This window comes from Adiantum capillus-veneris, chromosome 21 (assembly GCF_014529385.1).
Source record: "Adiantum capillus-veneris isolate H3 chromosome 21, ASM1452938v2, whole genome shotgun sequence".
NCBI lineage: Eukaryota > Viridiplantae > Streptophyta > Polypodiopsida > Polypodiales > Pteridaceae > Adiantum > Adiantum capillus-veneris.
Genome location: NC_140951.1, coordinates 63,342,988 through 63,364,917, shown reverse-complemented (window position 1 = coordinate 63,364,917; position 21,930 = coordinate 63,342,988). Strand labels below are relative to the sequence as shown.

The 21,930-nt window shown below is 42.6% G+C and overlaps 1 pseudogene; it reads right to left on the bottom strand.

The window, feature by feature from the left end:
• Positions 1-2,117: 2,117 nt before the first annotated feature.
• On the bottom strand, positions 2,118-2,909 carry LOC147431054 (uncharacterized; annotated as a pseudogene).
• Between the last annotated feature and the right edge of the window lie 19,021 nt (positions 2,910-21,930).

Here is a 21,930-nt window from a genome sequence, read left to right as displayed (position 1 = left end):
CACACGGGGGGGTGGGGAGAGCCTACATTGAAACATTTTCTTGCTTAGATTGGTGAGAGTGAACCAATGGGACAATGGCCATTGTGTGACACACCGGGGGGGGAGGGGGGGGGGGAGGGGTTCTATATTGCAACATCTTCTTTTCTTACATTGGTGAGAGTGAACCAATGGGACAACGGCTATTGTGTGTGTGTGTGTGTGTGTGTGTGAGAGAGAGAGAGAGAGAGAGAGGTGGTATGTATACAATATGGCTGCAATGATGTCATTAACATAGTAGGAATAGTGTACATGAAAGGATTTCAGAGACGGATAACTTGCTCATCCCACTGAAGAAAAATTAGAGCATACCATGGTATACCTTCCTTATCTTTTGCTTCATTGCAACACTAGCCTCATCATCCAAATGAAAATTGGACACAATCACATTTGACAACACTGGTCGCGGCACGGACTCTATGATCCCACCTCCTGCATCCAACATTCTTTCTTTTGTCTTCTTAGACTTTCTCTTAGTAGACACTCCCGTCGTCGATGTTAGTTGTGCTGCCAGCTTTGCCCTCATCGCCATTGACATCACGTTCGGTGGCCAATATATTGCCGCTTGCTGTTGTCCCTTTCCCCTTAATTTCTCCCTCTTTCTTTCTTTGCCACCATTCATTGGCGTCATTGTAACCCTCGTTGTCATAGACAACTCAGCCGATGATGCGGAGCTCGCCATTGGCGAATTTTCTCTTTTCTTTCTCTTTGTGGACTTTCTGTGCACATGAGCATGAGCTGCTTCAATGGTTTCTAGTTCTCCAGGCAGAGCCGTAGCTGATCTATATGGAGGAAAATTAAGGTGGACGACATCCTCCTCTACAATTTTCTCATGCTCAACATTAATATCTCCATGGCTGATTTGGTGATGACATCGCTGAAGAAAGTCCATAAGCTTGTACTTGTCACAGTTGCATGGTGGATTGAAAAGCATGGGCTTTTGCAAAGTGGCAAGAGTCGAGCCAAATTCTTCCTCCAGACCCTACACATATACGGGATAATTAGGGAGTTAGCCTACCAGCTATCTGATACCTACTTCTCTCCATGACATGTACTTACGTCTATTTGTTTTTCAGCGAATGCGACTTTGCAAACACATGCACGACGTTGCGGGCCCATTTCCACCTGTATTTCGTGAAGAAGAGCATTGAACATCATTGCTCCTTTCAATTTAGTAAAATTTATGACAACAAACCCTTTATGGGCTCCTTTCCTGCAGTTTTGTACTTTTGATAATTAGGACTTCTATCAAATGAAAATGTTTATCATTTTAGAATTTAGCAGAAAAATCATTAAACTTACTTGCTTAACGGTATGTGGACATAATTGATTTGCACATCGCTGCTCTGTCTCCGCATAGGCAGTTTCTGCATGGAATGGAATTTTTCAGCAAAGTAGGCACCGGCCTCCATCTTCCATCAAATTGTTCTCGGCACAAAATTAATCTAAGAACTTAAGCAGGTCTTGTTGCCTGCATTAATCAGACGTAGAAAATTTCATTCAAAAAGCTCGACAGGGATATATTTAGAAAAACAATCATAAACAAATGCTTTTTGAGTGCGTGTGAAGGGGTTAATGTACTACACATCTCACATATGTTGGAATCTTGCAGCGGTTTTATGGCACTGTTGTCATTTAATGTTGCCGACAAAGACTAACACATGCAGCACAATCAATTAGACGGCATTAATGATCATGTGTTAATTGAAAATGCACTAGACTAGAGTATAATTAACTAGCTAGACCTGCTCATACAGAACTTGATTAGCTCTAGTTATCTGCAAAGGACCGTTAGGAAAACATGCTTAGGTAAGGTCACTGGTCATAAGCTGCCCACCTGCATTAACGCACATTGCGGCGGCTCGGGTACTGGAGGCGCTAGCAAGCAATAACATTAATGCACTTAATGAGTTTCGGTCATAGGATATAAGCTACGTACCTGCATTATCACATGCTTTGGCGACTGCGGGGCTAGCAAGGAGTACACTGACATCTTAACGTTATTGTCATTTCCATCCACTACTGGCACTTGCAGGAAGATTTGGCAACCACTTGCATAATTCATGGCCATAACTGCTGCCTCACGATTCTGTGCCTGAATGCAGTTCCACCTTGATGACTTCAAGCAACTCCTTAGCCCTCGCTAGGTCCTCTTCAGCTTCTTCCAGGTCGAAGGCGATCTCATTGATCCACTCCTTCCTGCCTTCATCAAGTGTGGGCTAGTCGTAATGTTGGGCGATGCTTTCTAACATTTTTGCCTTCAGCCGGTAGATCTTGCATTCTTTTTTCAAGATCCTCTGAGCCTGAAGATGAACATCATCAAAAAATACTCTCAACGAAGAAATCTGAAAAGCTCCTTCAAACAAATAGCCATTTCGCTGCCTCCAAATCAGCCACATGAACTCGGCTCTAACATGGTTCCAAGCTAATGTGTGGAGTTTATTCCTGTTGCCTAATAGAACCTATTGCCAGGTGAGGGGGGCTCCTAGAGCCTTGACAATTGGTGCCCAAATAGGGTGGTTAAAAGCACAGTGAAGAAAGAGGTGGGGAAGGTCTTGTACTACGCTTTTGCATCTGGGGCAGAGACCGTTGTCTTTGCCTGCTTTGCGAGCTTTCTCCCTGGTCCAGATCCCTTGAAGAGAATAATCCACAGCAAGGCCGTCTTCCGAGGGGTGGAGGGATTGGTCCACAACTTCGCAAACTTAAATGACCATTGCTTGGGTTGGAGGGTGACCTTCCATCTCCAGTTAATGACCTCGTGGGCAGAGGGGTTGGGAGCAGGCATGAGAGGAGGGGGGTGGTTCAGCGCAGCTCCATTGTGCCAACACAAACCTTTGAGAGAGAAGGAGCCAAAATCTTGTAGGAGCTAGCATTGATGAGAAGGAAATTGCTCGATATGTTTCCTCAGGTAGGAGATTTCCCAAGGAGCGAGGGAGAATTGATTGGAGAGATCCAAGTCTGAGAGCCAACGTTTTTGAGCCGATTCCCAGATGTGATGCCACGACGCTACGCCATTGTTGTGGAGCGAGAGAGCCTGCCTAGTGTCATCTTTACTGATTCCTGTCAAGTTCTTATTGGGCCACCAGACAGAGTCAAATGAGATGAGAGAGAGGCTGTGTTTGGATAGCACGTTGGGCTTGATCAGCTATTTATGTCTCTCCTATGCAAGCCAAAGAGACTTGACCAGTTCAGATCTAGCTGCTTTGACTGGATGGTCACTGAAGAATATTGTGACAAGGGAGAGATTCCTCCGTTTCTTTTGGTCTTTGATGTGGAAGGCGTCGAGCTGTCAAAAGAGGAGAACAGCCCATTCTGCCTCTGGATTTTGCATGGCTCTGATGACGGTTCTCATGGCCATTCGATCAGCTGTGAGAGGGAGATTCCAAATTCAAAGTCCCCTAGCTTCTTGGGCAGACAACAGAAATCCCATCGGACTTTGGAGGTCTTCACTGTGTGGGGGTCTCCACTCCATAAGAAGTTGAGACAGATTTTGGCTACCTCATTAAGGTGAGAGTCTGAGGGCCTCCAATAGGCCAGGAAAAAGATGATGTAAGCTGTTAGGTAGTGATTGATTACCATCACCCTGCGTGTTTTAGTGAACCTTGAAAGCCAACCCAACGATTGAGCTTGCTCTTGAAGTTCTGGATGGCCCAATCCCATCTTTGCTTTAGAGTTACTCGGAAGCCCATAGAAATGCCTAGCAAGCGGAAGATTGAGCCTTCCTCGATAATCTTACATCCTGAGTTGAGCAGCCACTGGGGAAGGGGAATTTCCCCTTGGCGGACTCCTGTCTTAGAGTGGTTAATTCTTGAACCTGAGGCAGTGCAAAAGACTTCCATGCAACTCCAGAACTCCTTAAGCATGTTCTGCTCGTTAGCTAGAAGGTGTTGGTATCATCTGCGAACTGAGAGAGGCATTGCTGAGAATCCCCATCTGGTAGAGTGATGCCTTTGATACGCCCTTGATCCATCCTATCCTTAATGAGGCAATTCAGTCCATCAGCAAAGATGGCGAACAGAAGAGGGGCTAAGGGGCAGCCTTGCCTAACTGAGCGGTTGAGAGCAAAGACGTCTGAAAGCAGACGTCTGAAAGCAAGCCGTTAAAGGCAATCCTAGCCCGGGCATTGCCTAACAAGGTCTTGATAAAAGAAACCATGATTGGACCAAAGCCCATGAAGAACAAACTCTCCATGATAAAGGACCACTCCAACCTGTCATAGGCCTTGTCAAAGTCTACTTTCACAAACACGAAGTCATGGTTTGATTCTTTGGCATGTTTAATGCCCTCCCATAAAGCAATCACCGCATCCATTATATGCCTCCCTTTAATGAAACCTTTTTGTTCCTGGGCGATCCAAATCATTGTTGCAGCTATATATGGCTCACTCTACTCAACTTGGTCTCACCTACATATTTGTATCTTGTCCTCAATATGAATCAGTCTTTGGGAGCGTATATGGTGTGTCTCTTGTCTCGTCTCTCTCTCTTTCTCTCTACATCTCAACATGGTATCAGAGTAGTAATGATCATGCGCCGATTCAATTCATGGTGACAAAACAGTATGTGTATGCGATTTGCATGTAAGATTCAAAAATTGCTACAAATTTTATTTTTGAGCATTAATTCTTGTTAACTGTGGTTGTTTTGTGTTAAGAAGAATATGATTAGTGTTTTGTGTGACGTTTATTGCTAATCAATCTAATCGTTGATTACGTTTTCTTGTTGATGACACCCTGAACTTCATCTCAATTTTTCTTGCTGTTCTGCTCAAAATTTGGAGAAACGGGAAAAGCGCAATGGGGCGTAGCGCAATGGCACCTTTCATCCAAAACTTGTTCGTCTCCTCGAGCTCTTCGATTTGAGTTCTAGGTTTGCGTCAATCGGAGTTCGCAGAAGAAAGTTATGCTGTTTTAACTGCAATTGAGCTTGACGCAGCTTTCTTCGTCCTACTTCTTCGTGAAGCGTCCGCGATCGTTTTTCTTATTTTGGCGTTAACTTTTTCGAGAAGATTTAGCTTTTTGCTATTCGTATTGTGGCCGTCAATCTTGCGTCTCACGCCACTCTATTTTGAGGACTCTTTTATTATTAACGTCTCCTTTACCCTGCCCTTTTTGGGTGACATCTCTCACATCTTTGGAAGTTCCTTGAGCATCCTTCTTACGTTTATCATTGACAGAATGTATTCCTCATATCTCTCTCATTCTCAATTGCGGCCTTCACCAAATATGGTGTGCAAATTCTGCGATCTTATCTTATACGTCTTCTCGCAACAAGATATGGCTATGAATATTCTCGTCAACGGCTTTCCTTCTGGCCAGTGTTCTGTTCCTCCTTTCCAAGGTCAAGGTTTTCCAGGCTGGAAAGCAAAGATGTTGTTAATTCTTGAAGGCGATGAACTCTCTGATGTTGTTCTTGGAAATCGTGTTTGTCCGCCTCAACCTGTTGATACGGATAATGATAACATGCTTATCACTGAAGGACCTATATTTGAAGATTGGAATGTTGCCTATACGGATTGGAAACGACGTGATAAAGCAGCTCGTCGGTATATTCTTTCTGCTCTTATTGATTCCCTTTTGCTTGATATGTACGAACTGCCTACTTCCCACGACGTATGGAAGTACCTTATTGCAAACTTTCAGAAGAAATCTATCACAGAAATACTTTATTTGAGAGGGTTACTTAACAAGTTACAATATGAAGTTGGTACTGCCATGACGGGACATATTGAATCTTTCAAATCTATTATTAATCAACTTGCTGCTGCCGGTGATCCTGTTCGACAAAAGCAACTGATTACACTTCTCCTTGATACGGTGAAGGACTCTTCTTATGATAACATTGTTACTATTCTCTCTAATAAATATGGTCTTGATTTCGACCAAGCCTGCATGTCTTTAATTGAATACTCTCAATGTCAAGAACGTCGTAATGCTAGTCATGATACAGCTATGATTTCACACGAGGAGACTGAGTCACAACAGATGGAACGGGCTTTTTACGCTCGAAGGTGTCCATTTCAACGAGGAAACCGCAGAGGTGGCCCTCGCGGTAATATTTTCTCTTGTCTCAAATTTCCTAATAAGCAATGTTCTTACTGCAACAGAAATGGCCATACTGAAGATGATTGTTGGGCACGTCAATATGATGAAGAAGACAATATTACCACAAAACAACCACATTTATCTAGAGACTCTTCTTCTTCTTCTTGTGAATATTATGGACGATCTGATCATCCCACTCATATGTTCTATAAGCGTCAATTCGACACAGATCGGAATAGAGCATATACTATTGAACATCGAAACAACATTGTAACAGAAACAAGCTGCGTCCTATGTTCAGTTGCTCCAGACAGAATACTTCATGTACGCGATGGATCACTTTTTATTATGGACGATCTGATCATCCCACTCATATGTGCTATAAGCATCAATTCGACACAGATCGGAATAGAGCATATGCTATTGAACATCGAAACAACATTGTAACAGAAACAAGCTGAGTCCTATGTTCAGTTGCTCCAGACAGAATACTTCATGTACGCGATGGATCACTTTTTATTGTCGATTCTGGTGCTACAAGAAATATGACATATCAGTCTAAGTGGCTCCATAACTATCATCCACTGCCAGCTCAGCGTGTTGTTTATCTTGCTGATGATACTACTTGTCAAGTAAAGGGTATTGGAGACTTATATCTTGGTACCTTATCTTCTTCCACTCGAATTTTGTGAGGAGTATTACATGTACCAGATCTTCAACGTAATCTTCTTTCAGTTGGTAGACTTGTTGATCTTGGTCTGTTTGTTGGATTTGATCATTGTTGGATTTGATCATACCAAATGCCGAATTGAGAAAGATGGACAGACTATAGCCACTGCTCCTCAAAATGGTAATTTGTTTGAACTCTCTCTCAACAATGCTGTAGCAAATGTTGTCACTGCTCCAGGTGATCATGATTGCAAAGTATGGCATCACCGTTTTGTTCATGCTGATTTCTCAAAACTCCTTGAGCTTCAACATCGTGATCTTGTTCATGGCATGGATCTTAAAGCCCATCCTCATATGGGAATTTGTGAATTTTGTGCTCTTGGGAAACACAATCGCAAACCCTTTCCTCTTTCAAATACAACTCATTCTCATGACATATTGGATCTTGTTCATACTGATATATGTGGACCTCTACCTTCTTCGAGATCACAATACCGCTACTTCATTACTTTCATTGATGATTTCTCAAGGTATACGACTGTATTTCTACTTAGACAAAAATCTGAAGCCTTATCTGTTTTCAAAAAATTCCACAAGGCTGCGGAACTTCAAACTGGTCATCTTCTTAAGAAGCTTCGTAGTGACAATGGAGGCGAATATGTTTCTCGAGAGTTTGTGAGTTACTGTGCTGACAATGGAATTCATCATGAACACACTATTCCATATTCTCCTCAACAGAACGGTGTTGCTGAACGAAAGAATCGCACTATTCTCAATGCTGTAAGATGTATGCTGATTCATTCTGGCTTATCTCGTGTTTTTTGGGCTGAAGCTACTTTGACAGCAGTATTTATTCAGAATCATCTTCCTACTACTGCACCCTCTGGTAAGATACCCATCAGAGCATGGACAGGTGACATTCCTTTTGTATCTCATTTTCGAACCTTTGGATGTATTGCTTATATTCATGTTCCCAAAGAAACACGAACAAAGCTTGATGCTCCTGGTCTTAAAGTTATTTTTATTGGATATTCTGACACTTCCAAAGGCTACAAATTCTATGACCCTTCCTCCAAGAAAGTAATTGTGAATCGTGATGCTACTTTTAACGAACAGCTTATGGGAGGCTCATGGTCCATGGATGATTCAGATGATACTAAATCATTGCTTCAAGCTTTTCCATTTCTTTCAGAAGATGAAACTCTTCCTATAGAGCAACTTTCCTCTTCACAACCATCCATTCCGAATGTTGCCAATGATGATATTGATATTTTTGCTGATGTGCCTATTGATTTTGAACATGGCTCATGTCATGTTTATGATGACGATATTGCTGATAATGCTTTTTCTACTTATGAAGATCCCATTACTTATGATGAAGCTATCTCTTCACCACAAAAGGATCAATGGCAAGAGGCTATGGAAGCACAGTACGATTCTCTTATCTCTAAAGGTACATGGATACTAACTGAATTACCTCTTGGTCGTACAGCTATTAAATGTAAGTGGGTGTATAAGACAAAAGTAAAAGCAGATGGATCTTTTGACAAGTTCAAGGCACGTTTAGTTGCAAAAGGTTACTCCCAAGTAGCTGGTGTTGATTATCAAGAGACTTTTTCACCAGTTGTTCGCATTACAAGTGTTCGAGTTTTATTGGCATTTGCTGTTCAATTTGATTTAGAAGCTCATCAAATGGATGTGCGAACTGCTTTTCTTAATGGTGACTTAGAAGAGGAAATTTATATGGAACAACCAGAAGGGTTTGTTATTCCAGGTAAAGAAGACCTCGTTGCTCAACTCCATAAGGCACTATATGGTCTCAAACAAGCTTAGCAAGCCGGGTATACAAAATTTGATCTTTTTCTCACCTCTAAAGGATTCATCTCTTGCTCGTCAGACCCCAACTTATACATAAAACGCCAAGGTAGCAGTTTTGTGATTCTTGTTCTTTCTGTGGATGATACCATCCTTGTTTCCAATGATTTGGGATTTCTTCAGCAAGTGAAAAAGTTATTGTCTTCTGCATTTGATATGGTGGATCTTGGAGAGATTCACTCGTGTCTTGGCATTAAAATCCAGCGGAACCATACAAAAGGTATTTTATTCCTTCGACAATCAAAGTTTATTGCAGATACTATGCAAAAATTTGGTATGGAATCTGCACATTCAGCCAACACACCTTGTCTTGCGAGCTCTACGAAGAACACTTCTGACAATGGCGGTCAACTTGTCACAAATCAACCTCATGCTAACTTGATTGGATGTCTTCAGTTTGTTGGCATTAACACTCATCCTGATATTCTGTTTTCTGCTAATTATCTTGGACAACATCTTGCATGTCCTTCTCTAAAGCATTGATCTGCTGCAAAGCGTGTGTTGAAATACTTGAAAGGCACTACAGATTTTGGTTTAGTCTATCGACGACAACTCACATCGGATTCTATGCAATCTCTTTATCTTTTGGGTTACACAGATGCAGAGTGGGCAAGCTTACATTTATCTATGCGATCTACTAGTGGAAATTGCTTCTTTATAAATGGTTGTCTTGTTTCTTGCACTAGCAAGAAACAACGTTGTGTTGCAGTTTCTACGACTGAGTCAGAATATGTTGCGGCATCACTTGTAGCTCGTGAGTTGATTTGGCTTCGACAAATGCTGGTTGATATTAGTCACTCTCCTCTTTCTAGCACACCCTTGCGGTGTGACAACCAAAGTGCTATTAGTCTTGCAAAAGACTATGTTCAACATAATAAGTCAAAGCACATTGCTGTCCATTATCATTATGTTAGGTATGAAGTACGCAAAGGAACCATTATGGTTAAACACTGTCCAAGTGACGAGATGATTGCAGACATTTTGACCAAAGGCCTCAACGAGTCACGTTTCATCCTCTTACGCTCAGAGCTTGGAGTGGCTTCGACCTCACTCTTTCTAGATTAGCTTCTTTGCTATTGTAATAGCTTTGTACATATGACATTGTAATCTTTTAGGTACCATGCACTATGCACACTCCACATTTTCACATTGTGATCTCTAAGTCACTTGAATATTTGTACATAGATGCACAATTCACTTTCACATCATCATCGCTGGTTCATATTTTCACATTGTATAGGGGCTTGGGTTTTTCCCTTGAACTCCCCAAGGGTTTTTTCATCCAAAGCTAGAGACCTTTGTTTGAGTGGGGGTGTTGGAGCTATATATGGATCACTCTACTCAACTTGGTCTCACTTATATATTTGTATCTTGTCCTCAATATGAATCAGTCTTTGGGAGCGTATATGGTGTGTCTCTTGTCTCGTCTCTGTCTCTTTCTCTCTACATCTCAACAATCATCAGATGAACAGTCAACCTATTACTGACCGCCCAGGCAAGGACGTCGTAGGCTGTGTTCATCATCGTGAGAGGACGCCAATTAGCTAGAGAATCCTTAGGTCCTCTCTTATGAATGAGGTTGATAACCCCTGTGTTGATGGAGCAAGGTAGGGATTCAAATTTAAGGGACTCTTCCCAGACTAGCAAGAGGCAGTGGGTCAAAGTTCTCTTGAATGTATTGAAGAATTCAGCCAGTTTTCTTGTCTTTCATTCCCTCGATGGAAGTGTACAATTCCGAGAGAGAGAGAGAGAGAGAGAGAGAGAGAGAGAGAGAGAGAGAGAGAGAGAGAGAGAGAGAGAGAGAGAGAGCGGTTTCTCAAGCTGGGGAAGGCTCTCTTGAGGTATGACCCTTGTTCTACATGCCCATATCTTTTCTCGGTAGCTCTTTACTTCTGGTGTGATGGCCTCCTTGGGGCTAAATAAGGTTTTGAAGTGTTTACGAGCATGCTCCAGTTTTTCATCATGGGAGTTGATAGGACAGGAGGGATTAGAGAAAAGGGGGACTGCCTCCCTGGAATTTTTCCTGCGCAACTATTTGAACATAGCCTTTGTGGGGTGGTCCACTTGACCCGCCCACCATTCCTTGAAAAACAGAGAGTTGTGTTTGAGGGTGAGCTCTTCCTCGAGTCGAAGCTGATGTCTCAACATGGAAACCTTGCTCTGGTTAGCAATCGAAGAGAAGTTGGACTCCAAAGAATTGAGCTCATTGTAGATCTTGTCTCTATGTTGCTGTCTGAACAAATTAACCTGTTTCCTTATAGAGATGAAGAGTTGTTGTGTTTCTTTAACAGCAATAGACCAAGCCTTCGAGGGTGACTTGATGGCAGAGAAATGCTTTGACCAGAGATTCTCGATGGCAAGCTGGACATCTAGGAGTTGAAAGAGCTCTGGGTCAGTATGAAACCAATGATTACGTACCTTGTTGGCTTTATCATCAAAAGTTACTACCAGTGGTAGTGGTAAGACAGACAGGAACTCCTAGCCACCTTGGCTTTGATTCTACAGAACATTTTGGCAGTGGTATAGTCAATAGAACATATGTCTAAATGAGACTTCCTGGCAAGCTGGCCCTGGCTGTAGTTTTGCCAGGAAAACCCCCCCTCAATTCCTATGTCGTAAACCTAAAGATTTTCCTTGAGGATTTCCCAACGAGATTTCTCTTGCCCGGAGATGACATTGCCAAGGCACATGAATCTGTCATGGATGCTCTCAACAATGTTAAAGTCTCCTATCAGGACGCAAGGACCTGAGAATGTAGAGAGCTCCACCCATAGTCTAGCTGGATCTGCCAATGAACCTCCTGTATACACTGAAATGATGAGGCAGTTGAGGGGGGCAGGGGCGTGTACTGCACACCAGCTCGTGCCACTTTTTACCTTGTCAATAGTGATTCTGCATGAGGGGGGAACGCCGATGGCTGCTCCTCCTGAACCTCGGGGGTGGTTAGAAGCGAACCAGTCCTTGTTTTGGGAGACGTCAATGAGTCTTCTCACAAGGTTGTCCCCGGTGACCTTGATTTCTTGAAGGGCTATGACATCAGCGGGGTGGTCTCGGCACCAATAGGAAACTCTATTGGCTTTGCCAGGGTCTGAAATGCCTTTGATATTCCAGGAGACAATTCTCATTTGTGGGATCTTTGGGGCTTTTTGCCTGAGCTATCTCCCCTAGGGGGTATTTGAGCTACATTGGAATGTGCACGCTTGTTGTCCTTGACAATCTCCATAGGAACAGGGTTGACAAGAACCAGTTCGAGAGAAGGAGGAGGGGGTTCAGGAGTAGAAGTGTCTTTGTTTAGATCTAGCATGGACTCATGGTCCATTGCATTCACCTGAGCTTTCAATGAAGAGGAAGAAAGGTTGGGGTTGGGGGGGGGGGGCTTGATTCTGTTGGGTAGGGGGGATGAAATCTCCTTCTCGGAGTCGGAGGAATCCGCGAAATCTTGGAGGGGTGGGAGGATGACAAAGCAGTTGGCTTGTCTCCCCTTATTCTTGGGTGCTTGGGGTCTAGGAGCCTTCTTACCATTCACATTGCCTTGGCTACCTGGAGGAAACTGTTCGGGGGCTTGGGGATTGTCCGGCGTCAGCGAAGCAGTAGGGACAGGAGAAGTGGGTGGAGCAGGGGAAGGGATGGGGGCAGGGGGTTTCGGGTTGCAACTAGGGCAACCCCTAACGAAGTGGCCTTCAGTACCACAAAGGAAGCAAGACTTGGGGAGATACTCGTATTCAACATTCTGCTCGAATAACTCCCCGTCATCAATCAGAATCTCAATGCAGTCCGGCATGGGACCTCCCAGATCCATTTCGACAAGGGCTTGAGAGTGCAGAGCATGGTTGAACTCCCGTCGAGGCCTTCCTCCAATGAGTCTGCCCAAGACAGAGGCAATGAGCTTGAAATGTTGGTGAAGATGAAGGGGAAGATTGGGAAGCTCAACCCATACCGGATAGTTCTTGATGGCTGAAATAGATGGGTCAAATTCCTTATGCCACCCGTAGAGCATCAAAGGGGAATTGCGAATCATCCATTGGCCGTGACTCAAGATATCAAAGGCCATCGTCTCTTCCTTAAACAAAAATAGGTAGTGATTCTTTGGGAGGGCTTGGATGGAATCTACCACAGCCGCTCTAGGGCCCCAGTGATTCCTAATCCAGGCTTTGAGGACCTCAGCAGGAGGGCCAGCCAGTAGACCAATGATAGCTCGAGACTCAAGTTGAGCTTGAAGTTTACGTACCTGAGCAGCACGTAGGGTAATGGATGGCTTGCCTCTTGAACAATTTCCTGTAGCTTTAGGACGATTTCCCACGCCTTGTTTGCTGAGAGGCGAGGGGCTATGCGTTGTATGTACTCCCACATCTTTGCCGCGTGGTTGGGGCTACGGTGACATTGGGCCATGGGGCGCGGGCAACCCATCATGCAGGGGAGGGTGATGAAGAAGATGTTGCAGAGAGGCTTGGAGGTGCTCCACCTGAGCTCGGGTGAGAGGAGGGGGAAAGAGGGGGAAGCCATCAACAGAGGTAGCAGGGTAGCCAGGTTGTTCATGATGAGTGACCTGTGAGGTAGAGGGTTGGAAGCATCCCAAGCATTAGTCGAGGTAGGGGGCGAGGGGTGGGGGAGAGGGCCTGGGAACCCAGGGAAGGGCATCTTCCCCAAGCACAGAGGCCTCTAGATTGATATCCTCCTTGAGTGAGTGGATACGCCTTGTTGGAAGGTCCCTAGATTGGGATTATCTTTGTAAGACTGTTCAACTTAGATTGTACATTTAACTCTTTGCGACCTTACACTAACCCTATCCCCAGGTCTTTTGTAATCTTCTTTGCTTTCTTAATATAATTCACCTCGTGCTTTTCTGGTAAAAAAAAAAAAAATTGCAGTTCCTGCTGCAATGTCTATGAGACAGGGTTGAGAGAGAGAGAGAGAGAGAGAGAGAAAGAGAGAGAGAGAGAGAGAGAGATCAGAGAGAGTTGCATATGTTTGTGTACGCGAGAGACGAAGAAGAGGTAACAAAAGAACATACGCATGTAGACGCAAGAATATGATGCTTATCCAGCCCTTCTTATACACGTCCCATGCATTAGAGTGAAAATCAATGGTGCTCTACTGTCCTTGTGTATAAACCCGTCTTGCAGACGGAAGAGAAGAATAAGAAAAACAGGAGAGAGAGAGAGAGAGAGAGAGAGAGAGAGAGAGAGAGAGAGCCTTGTAGATGGAAGTTCTGGGCTTCTCTACTGCAATTTATTTGAATGGAGGAAAGCTGAGTAGAACATGAGTTGGACACACATTAAATATTCGAGTACATATATATCATGCACCTATTTACTACAATCAATGTACTTCTATATATTGCATATAGGGCCGATATGTCGATGCATGATGTCTACATCTAAGAAAATTTAGCACACATATGCTAGAGAGAGAGAGAGAGAGAGAGAGAGAGAGGTACTATATAATACTACTCATATGCAGTATCAATGCAACATGTTTTAGCTCTACATTGTAACTTACAAGGCTCTTCCCACCTAGTACCTTATGTGTCCTACAACTATCACCATGGGCATTCAATCGCAAAAGAACTCCAGCTCATCAGCGAAGAATATTCCTATGCAAAACTCCCACAATATCATTGATCCCTGTTGGTTATACTAGGTGTTACATAATTGTTATTTTTTTCCTCAATGTCAAGACCACAAAGACCTCAAAATATGCACCTATTGAACCGGTTGTCCCACAATCATGTACTTTGTCCACAATCGGCTACTCTTGTTAGTGGTTCCAATCTGCTACCGCAGTACTCTTGACAACTCCATCCCTTATACCCAAAAATTTTCTAACTACTAATTTCTAGACCCTAATCGAACCCATCATTCTCATCCTTATCCTCATCCTCATCCATCTTGAGATAATGTGTCATTATCTAACCCTGCAACATAGACATGTTCAAAGCATGATGCTCTATTCTACCATATTGCCTTGTTGAGCGCTCAATCAAGTGGCAATATTTTTAATCATTATAATGTCATTATCCATTGATGGCTACTATGGAAATTCAAGTACAACCTAATGTAACGTCGAGAAATGTGGGTAGTGCCTCTTCGCGTCCATGTTGATGTCAACCGCAATAGCTCTGCTCAACAAATCCCTCATCAACAATTAGAGTCTCCCTACTTGTAAATTGTTCTCAACACTTCAATAGTCATATACATGCATCCCTTTGAAGACAGTTGCAATGCCTTTCAATCAACATCAAGTCATTTTTTCTACCCATCGCCAGCCTGTTCCTATCCCACATGTTGCCTTCTATTAGTTGTCTACCTTTCGTGAAGGAATACTTGTAGCAAAAACATTCAATGTGTCTGTGTGCCTGTGCGTGTGTGTGTGTGCGTGTCTGTGTGTGTGTTTGTGTCTGAGAGAGAGAGAGAGAGAGAGAGAGAGAGAGAGAGAGAGAGAGAGAGAGGTGACATCATTCTCTCTGCCTAATTCCTTTTTAAAGTTGAGAGAGAGAGAGAGAGAGAGAGAGAGACAGAGGATAGTGTTGGTTACGGCCAGAAAACGCTCATGAGCCGAAGCTTTAGGAGGATTTGAATCTCTGCCATCCCTACGTCCGCTTGCATTCCAAGCCACGTGTTACTGCACCACATCGGGACAACTCGACCTCCCTTCCCAGTCATTCAGAGGATGTATAAGTATGTTGTCCGGTATATGCGTCTCATGCAAGCTCCTGCTGATTTGTAATTGCTCCTGATTTGTAGTTGCTTTTAAAAAATGCAAAATCCATCAAGATTTGGTTACCTTGACGTGAGACCTCACAATAATATTATACATACCAATGTGTGTGTCGTCTTCGTGGCGGTCATCCAGATTAGGTTACTTTGACATGAGACCTCACAATAATATTATACATACCAGTGTCTGTGTCGTCTTGGTGGCGGTCATCACACCTGGGCGACTGTTTTTGAACCGAGGAGGGCTGGCCATGGTGGTCAAAACATTAATGGCGCGTTGGTGAAGTTGGCATTGAGGGCACACTATTGTGCTGAAGTGGTGTTTCCTCTCCCTGGCCTTCTCATTCTGGAACCAGTAATAAATGTTTCGGCCCTCTATGCACCCGTGCGCATGCAAGCGGAGAGTGATGCGGCTCGTCTGCGCCATTGTGGGAATGCGCACACCTCCTATGTGAAACAGTGCTAGCTGCTCCGCCGTGGGACTCCATTGCGTGTGTGCCAGTGCTCTTTGATGATACATCAGTCCCATTCTTTTAGAGACAATATCCGGGCATGCAGACCGGCTAGGGGACCCGATCATTATATCGCTATGCACCATTTGTGGTGCCTGATCATGAGCAGATATGTCATGTTATTGTCCCCTCAATGTATTGCAATCCTCTAGTCCTCGTGAATACTTACATGATCTTAGAATTTATGATGTTGGGTGCAATCCTCTTACACTGCACTCCTAATGTGTGTAGCGTGCTCGACAACATTCCTCTGCCATGGTCAATACTCAATATTCCGGAATATCAAGCCCTTGCACACACACACACACATATAGGTAGATATATATATATATATAGAAAGATAGAGAGAGAGAGAGAGAGAGAGAGAGAGAGAGAGAGAGAGAGAGAGAGAGAGAGAAATATCAATTCTCTTCACTACAAGCTATCAGTGACTTTTTGTCACTCGGGGAGATAGTATAGAGAGAGAGGACGGAGAGAGAGAGAGAGAGAGAGAGAGAGAGAGAGAGAGAGAGAGAGAGAGAGAGAGAGAGAGAGAGATTAATTGAGGGTTCTTCAATCCTGGCATAGGCTTTCCTTGCTTGGAAGCAAAGAAAGTCCAAGATAGCAATGATACGATCTAGCTGCAAACATGGTAGAATGCGTGAATATATGCAGCAAGCTAAGATCATGTAACATCCAATTTGTGAGGATGCGGGAAATGACAACGAAGGCAACCACATTTGGTTGCACATACGGCCGCATGGTAAACATATTGATTCTGAGATGAAGAGAATGCACTATCTTTATGCGGGCTTGTGTGCGTTTCCACACACGCAGATGTATGTGTGTGTATGAGAGAGGGAGATGGGGCATAACTCGGTTGATGGCGACCTCTTAGTGTATTGTCATCTATATTGGTGCTTATTATAGTTATAGGAACTTCGTCACGTAGTGCATTGATGCCTCTTAACATACTGTATTCATGTGACGCATGCAAAGAAAAACATATTGGCAGTAAATTGAGGCAACACAGAGGGTCCTGTGTGTGTGTGTGTGTGTGAGAGAGAGAGAGAGAGAGAGAGGGAGAGAGAGAGAGAGAGAGAGAGAGAGAGAGAGAGAGAGAGAGAGAGAGAGAGAGAGACCTACTTGGATTGGAGATCATAGACCTCACTTGCAAACACGCTAGTCTTTTAACATCGACAATCGTTCTTTGGAGTATAGGTGTGCATGCATTCGAGGGTGGAAATTAAGCCTCATGGGTACCCGTGGGAGGGATAGAGAGAGAGAGAGAGAGAGAGAGAGAGAGAGACCATCAGAGTACTGCTCCTACCCGCATGCACATCTATAATAGGTTGCTTCAACAAACGAAGACGACAATGATTGGCTCTTTTACCATTGTTTAATATTTTCTTTATGAATTATGTCATTTAGCATTGAGGTGCGTCCTCCATTCCCCGCGTGGCTCGTTTGCGGAAAGTTTCTCTCCATTATTTAAGTTAGATATATAGCCTTCTTGTGTTTTAGGGTTTTTTCCAAACCTCGTTAAGAATAGCACCTTTCAAGTTTCCATTTTGCATCATGCAAATTTGCGATGGTGCCATATCTACAAATGTGGCTAGAGAACCACTGACTTTAAATTCTTTAAATAATGCTTAAAAGTACATCACAAAACAAAACAATTTTCCCCTTAATTATTTTGTTGTTGTTGTAATTGATGATGTTTACAATTTCCATTAAAATAGTAATAACTTACACTACAAGAGGTACTTCACATTAAGGACGCTCACAGTGCGACGTTCAAAAGAGAAAATCCACGGCGTCGCTATGGGCATTGCTATTTTATTTTTTACATAGCGGCGCCCATAGTGACACCGACAGGGATAAAAAATAAACCGAAAGCATACAAAAACTCAGATCTCAGATCTGATCTTTTGGTGCTCAAGCAAAGAGATAACCCGCACTCTGCCATTGTTGGACTGGAAAAAAAAAGCACCTAGCTCAGATACAAACGTTGCTGACAAAATTCCTTTGGGGCAATAAAGGGAAAACTTGTGCCTTCATTAAATGGGACTTTGTTATTAGTCCTAGAAATCAAGGGGGATTGGGGGTGCTTAACCTGCAGGCACATGCTCACGCTCGACGGGCAACTATGGTCAAACATATGTTTAAATGGGACACTATTTGGTCCATTTGCACGTGGGATATCATTTCTCTATCAGTGGTTTACTATCATGGCACGTGGAACATGTCGGACTGGGACAAATTGTTTTCGCATGCCCCTCTTAAAACTGGTCGTATTACTTCTCAGTTGATGATTAATTCTTGGAAACACACATCCTCTAATTTGATATAACAAGGTCGTCTTAGGTATACAGGCAATTCTCTTGGTCAAGAAAATGTTTTCTGGAGCTTGGTCTTTAAAACCCCGCCTGCCTTGATTATTTAAAAACAATCCATCAGGTTATTCAGAAAAGGCATCATATGCATTGATCAAATGTTGGACTCTCAGGGGTTGTTTGTTCTCTTTTTTGCAGCCAAGAGACAATTGAGACTGTCAAATGCTTTCAGAAGAAGCTGGATAGACTTATGTATTCAAACATTCAAGCTTCAATTCCCCATTACAGAGAACTTATGGGAAAGATTCCAAGACTAACACCTCCCAGGGAATGTAGGTGATTGGTGGAAATCTTCTAGTGCACAATTCTACACTTTGCTTATTCCAGATTTGGACATCTCAACTAGATGCAACAGATATTGGAGGTTCAACAAATCACAAGAGTGGTGGATACAGTGGCTGACTGCATTATGGAGCCTTCCTTGTTCGAACAAGCACAAGCTTTTTTTGTGGAGACTTCTCACTGGTTCTCTACCCTGTGGAGAACTACTACTTAAGAAATGTATTTCAGATGGGAAATGCCCAAATTGTAAATCTATGGAGACCATTAAACACTTATTTTGGAACTGCAAAAATGTAAGACAATGGTGGCTATGGATTTTACAACATGTACAAAAATGGGTCCCAGTCAAACTATCTATCTTTTCTATGACATTTGGGCTATGCAAATTTCCAGATGATGCAATACAGTTTTGTATGCAATCCTTGAGAGTTTGGTTACTGTTTTTTATTTGGAATGCTCGAAATTTTTCCACTTTTGAGAAAATCTCGCTTTACAAGGTTACTATCCCATAGGAGATTATTAAGAAAAAGATGATGGAGGGCTGCCTTTGTATCATTGATGGAAAGATGAAAGAGAGATGTTTACAGTTCATAAGTTGGATCTGACACAGATCAATGACGAGATGATGTAATATATATGTAAATAATAAAGTTTCCCAAAAAAGAGAGAGAGAGAGAGAGAGAGAGAGAGAGAGAGAGAGAGAGAGAGAGAGAGAGAGAGAGAGAGAAAGTAAAGAGAGGTAATGAGAGAGAGAAAGATATAAAACAAAGAGAAAGAGAGAGAGAGAGAGAGAGAGAGAGAGAGAGAGAGAGAGAGAGAGAGGAGAAAACAAAGAGAAAGAGAAAGAGGGAGAAAGAGAGAGAGAATAAAAAACCAAAGAGAGAGAGAGAGAGGGAGAAGACGAAAGAGAGAGGTAAGGGGAGAAAACAAAGAGAGAGAGATTAGGTTAAGATTTAAATTAGATTAGGTTAGATTACATTTAGATTTAAGTTTATGCTGAGTTTCAGATTAAGTTGAATTTAGATTTACGTTAGATTAAGATTAGGTTAGATTTCAAATTAGGGCAGTATTAAAGACTAGTTAGCTAAGTTAGATTTAAGTTAGATTACATTTAGGTTTAGGATTTCAGATTGGATTAGATTTAGGTTTATGTTGAGTTTAATATTAGATTAGATTTAGGTTTAAGATTAGGACAAGATTTAAGGTTAACTAGATTAAATTTAGATTTAAGTTAGATTATATTTAGGTTTAGGTTAGATCTAAGATTAAATTAGATTTAGGTTTATTTTGAGTTGAAGATTCGATTAGATCTAGATTTATGTTCGATCTAAGATTAGATTAGGTTTAGGTTAGATTTTTATTTCATGTCAATGAAGGCGCGCTTTGCCCAAAGAGCAAACACTAGTTACACAACAATATGAATCTGACACCTACTAACTCACACACTAACCATATTCAATTAGGCACGAATCACCACATGCTCAATTAGGTTAGATTTTGGATTGAGTTTTTATATTAGAGTCTACCTTCAGGATTACGGTAAAAATATTAGAGTTAGACGAACGGTGATCCCTCTCTTCCTCTCTACGGTAGATTTCTCGTACCCACAAATATAGGCATTGACCAATAAAGACAAGATGATAACCCAGTGGTTCTGATCTCTGTGCACCTCTAGACTGAGGCGTGTGGGGATTGGACATGACTAGAGAATGTGAGGTAGTTTACAGTGTGAATAGAGAGAGAGAGAGAGAGAGAGAGAGAGAGAGAGAGAGAGAGAGAGAGAGAGAGGACGGAGGATGCCAATAGAAGATTAGATTTATGTCTAGGTTATAAGGTTTTTATCTTCATTATGAGTAGTAACGAGGATGTGGGGCCGTCCAACCAAAACACCTATCTCTCAACAAGGATCTTGTGTCCTTATAATCAATGCAAGCATGTTCTGTATTACGAACAAGACGCGTTTCTTTGTAGCACGTTCGCGAATTTTGCGTGTTCAATCCATCTATTATAGATCGACTTGTTGCCAATTATAACTCGTCGGACTCTTACGCTGGCCAATAGGAAGCAATCCTGCAACCCAATAGACGTGTTCTCCCAGGCGCTTTGGTCAAGCAGCATACGTGGGGCCACAAGATGTAGCCTCTAGTAGCTCAGAGGATGATCATGCATACCACATTGCCAACGAGGTAATGTTTGAGCCTCAGATCGATGAAATGATCGCGACGATCATGGATTTTGAAAGGCTTATCTATGATGATATGAAAGTGAAGTCGATGCACCATTGTATGATGAAGCACGTGTTCTAGATCATTCGGAAAATAGTGGACTTCTTTGGGGCCTTGTAAGGTTTGGGATTAAATTTCTAATTGGTAGGGGGTTAAGGGGACACAAAATGTTGAGATGTAGAGAGAAAGAGAGAGAGACGAGACAAGAGACACACCATATACGCTCCCAAAGACTGATTCATATTGAGGACAAGATACAAATATATAGGTGAGACCAAGTTGAGTAGAGTGATCCATATATAGCTCCAACACCCCCACTCAAACAAAGGTCTCTAGCTTTGGATGAAAAAACCCTTGGGGAGTTCAAGGAAAAAACCGAAGCCCCTATACAATGTGACAATATGAACCAGCGATGATGATGTGAAAGTGAATTGTGCATCTATGTACAAATATTCAAGTGACTTAGAGATCACAATGTGCAAATGTGGAGTGTGCATAGTGCATGGTACCTAAAAGATTACAATGTCATATGTACAAAGCTATTACAATAGCAAAGAAGCTAATATAGAAAGAGTGAGGTCGAAGCAACTCCAAGCTCTGAGCACAAGAGGATGAAACGTGACTCGTTGAGGCCTTTGGTCAAAATGTCTGCAATCATCTGGTCACTTGGACAGTGTTCAACAATAATGGTTCCTTTGCGTACTTCATACGTGACATAATGATAATGGAGAGCAATGTGCTTTGAGTTATTATGTTGAACATAGTCTTTTGCAAGACTAATAGCACTTTGGTTGTCACACCGCAAGGGTGTGCTAGAAAGAGGAGAGTGACCAATATCAACCAGCATTTGTCAAAGCCAAATCAACTCACGAGCTGCAAGTGATGCCGCAACATATTCTGACTCAGTCGTAGAAACTGCAACACAACGTTGTTTCTTGCTAGTCCAAGAAAGAAGACAACCATTTATAAAGAAGCAATTTCCACTAGTAGATCGCATAGATAAATGTGAGCTTGCCCAGTCTACATCTGTGTAACCCAAAAGATAAAGAGATTGCATAGAATCCGATGTGAGTTGTCGTCGATAGACTAAACCAAAATCTGTAGTGCCTTTCAAGTATTTCAACACACGCTTTGCAGCAGACCAATGCTTAAGAGAAGGACATGCAAGATGTCGTCCAAGATAATTAGCAGCAAACA